The sequence below is a fragment of the Blennius ocellaris genome (assembly GCF_963422515.1).
Source record: "Blennius ocellaris genome assembly, chromosome: 5".
Lineage (NCBI taxonomy): Eukaryota > Metazoa > Chordata > Actinopteri > Blenniiformes > Blenniidae > Blennius > Blennius ocellaris.
Window position 1 is genome coordinate 26,818,457 of NC_137654.1, and position 3,290 is coordinate 26,821,746.

At 44.3% G+C, this 3,290-nt stretch overlaps 1 protein-coding gene across 1 annotated transcript in view; it reads left to right on the forward strand.

The window, feature by feature from the left end:
* The first annotated feature begins 2,491 nt into the window (after nucleotides 1–2,491).
* Nucleotides 2,492–3,290, forward strand: part of ngfa (nerve growth factor a (beta polypeptide)) — an 18,623-nt gene continuing 17,824 nt past the window's right edge. Inside the window, exon 1 of the mRNA XM_080496448.1 lies at nucleotides 2,492–2,684. The gene's annotated coding sequence lies outside the window, so the exon portion shown is untranslated. The remainder of the gene's footprint in view (nucleotides 2,685–3,290) is intronic.

A 3,290-nucleotide genomic window follows, 5' to 3' on the forward strand; every position in this document is an offset into this window, starting at 1 on the left:
TCACTGAATTCACTCTTTAAATATCTTTAAACTTTCATTTTGGAGTGTAAATCTTGACAAACTGATATAATTATTTCTTTCGGTGTATTGTGTAACTCTTTGAGTTAACTTTGACCTGTATGAATACAAAAAAACTTTAAAGGTCAGAAGTCTATGGCATCTTGAAGTGCTTGAGATGAATCTGTGCCTCACAATGAAGACGAAAACGTGTGTGTCCCTGAACATTGAATTCATGCCAGTAAAAAAAAAAAAAAACCTGTCCAACCACTTCTTTGGGGTATTGTTGAGATACTTATCAAGCATAGCTAAAGATTAGCCTGTTCATCGCTTGAATAAACACGGTCGGGGTATTTGGACCAGAATGTCATACGTTGCTGCACAGCATTTGTGCCCTACAGCCGCATATCAGGGCGGTATGTACTCAAATTGTGTTTCGGGGCATTGAGAATAATTGGCATTGTGCAGAAAGAACAGCACCTAAACTGAAATGTACAGAACAAGCTTTCAAGTCTTTACAGGCATTTACTGGAATTTATAGAGCTGTAAATTGAAGACCACACATTGGGAATGGATAGTGACTCACATCAGCTATTATAACATTAAAATAAAAACACACACACATGCACAAACACAGGTACGCACATGTGATCATGATTAATTGCATATTTCGCCACGTAGAACTCTGACAAACAAGAAAAATAACAATACACAAGATCAAGATACACAAATACATCTTGAAGCTTTATGTCATGAAGAAAAGGAAGAGCGACAGAAATCATGAGGAAGCCTGACCAACAATGCTGTTTTTTGTTGTATTTTTAAAATTCAGCCCCTCGCAGTAAAACAAGGTCAAACTCACGCATGCGGCTCGTCGATAGCCACCCCAGCCACACAGAATGCCTGAGATGTGAGGATATCGCAGCACTCTTGACCTCCCCGCCACCCTCACAGAGCAAAGTGTTCACCCCTCCTCAGCATTTCTCACCCTGAACCAACCCCAGAGTGGCGTGCAGGTTAGAGTTCGCTGTCTGGGGTTTCCCCTTTCAAGCCGAGTCTCGATAACAAGGGCCAAGGCAGTTCTGACAGAAACACACCCACACACACACACACACACACACACACACACACACACACACACACACACACACACACACACACACACACACACACACACACACACACACACACACACACAAGCAGACAAACTGTGAAAAAGAGCCGTGCCACCTTCAGGGAAATGCCCACTCGGGTTTGAACTCGAATGTCGGGGTCAAAATTCTTGAAAGGAGCAAAAAAAAGCGAGAGACCCTTCTCAAATTCTCACCTGTGTTATTTCTTCCAGGGTCCATTTGCAACCAATAAACTTTTCTCATTAACACCACCACGGCATTGACTTTTCTTCTTCTTCTTTTTTCGTTTTTCCCGAAGCTAAAGGAATTTCATTTTTCCCAAGAGGAGAAGAAAGGGATGACACTGACACACAATCCTTCCTTTCTCCCTTTTTTCTCTTTCTCCCCTCTCGCTGTCACGTCGGAGGAGATGGGTAGGATGTCTGTCTGCTCAGCGCCAGGGGCTCCGACAATGATATGGCTCGGGTCAGGGAAAGGGAGAAGCGCGTACAAGCAGAAAGAGGGCGAGAAGACAGGGCCGAGAGATAGGAAAATAAAGATGCATAAACGAGAAAGGGAGAGAAATGTCAGAAAGGGAAGTGTTGTGATACTGGAGCCTGGAGGCCCTGCTGAATGCAGGGTGTGGCTTGACAGCAACCACGGCGAAGAGATATCATTGCATGGTTTTGACTCCTCTGGTCGCTCTCGTTCCCCTTTTTTGCTCTCCGTTCACTATTGACATGCCGCAGCTATGAATTCCTTTTTGCAGCAGACCATCAAAGTTCTATTGTAACTCTACGAGTTACAAGTTTCACTGGACTGTACGCATTTTTTTTTTTTCACGGCGGGACCGCAGGCGCTTGTGCACAATGGCAGGTTTTTTAGAAAATGACAGAATGTTTAGACACAAACTGAAATAGCTGACGACTTTTTTTTTTGGGGGGGGGTTGTTTTTTTAAACCCTAAACTCTTTAAATTGGGCCTCCACAACTGTGTTCTCTGCAGGCACCGGTGACTTGGGTACTGGAACCGGAATGGAAATCTCGTGAAGCGCTTTGCGTGCACGGAGGGGGTAAAGGCCTGAACCCCCCCCCCCCAGGTGACGTCAGGTCTCGCAGGAACACAAGCCGATTGAAGGAACGTTTTTCATCTGTTCAGCACACGGCTCACATGGGAGCGAAATGATGAATGGAGGAAGAAAGTGACTGACAGCTATGTGCAAGAAGAGTGTGTGTTTTTTTTCTCTTTATGTCACGGAAACACGTGGAAAGGGTAGGCACTAGGACCTGCTGTGAGCCTGGCAGGAGGGAGGGAGCAGCTTTGGGACTCCTCTCACTAAACTTTTTTGAACAATCCATTTCCCAAAGAGTGTGGGAGGGAGACAGACAGAAGTGGATGGCCCGGGACCTGGATTCACAGTTATAAAAAAACAAAAAAAACAAAAAAAAGAAAAGAAGCAGGAGCGGGACTTTGGATAATTCTGCCTGTGGCCTGGAGAGTGAGGAGGAATATATCAGACTTTCTGTGGGAGTTTTCACTCACTGGGGACTCAGGAGAAGGAGGCATTGCAGGGTGGTGAGTTTTGTCTTGTTCTGTCAAAACTCTCATTAAACATGGTGTAATTGTGTGGGGTGTGTGTCCATGTGGAACAGGTAAAAGTAGTTTATGCCCGAGGTTGTAGCTCTGCTGTATTCATACCTGTCATTAAGTGAAAGTGAGTGAATCTGAATTGAGAATTGAGCCCAACAGCAGCAGCAAGTTCAGAGAGGAGAAAGTTCCAGCTGAGGATAACATACAGGGGGGTACTGTTTAAAAAAAGAAAAAACACACACAAAAAAAAACAAGATAAAGTTGTTAATGTATGGCTGCTGTGTTGTGTCACTACTTTGAGTCATTTAGAGTATTTTTCCCACATTTTTACAGATGGACATAGTGACTGGAAGGAGAAAGGAGACTATACGAGAAAGGATTAGGAGAAAAAAAATGAGGGGGTTCTCCAAACTTCAATGGGAAACCATTTACTGTTCAGAAAACTCTTGGGACATCAGGTTACCTTGTCTCTCTTTCTCTCCCTCTCTCTCTCCCCCCCTCTCTCTCTCTCTGTCCGTCTTTCTCTCCACTCATGTTACACAACCCTCAAAAGACTTGTTGGTTCTGATGGGTTCCCTGTGTAAAAGCTAT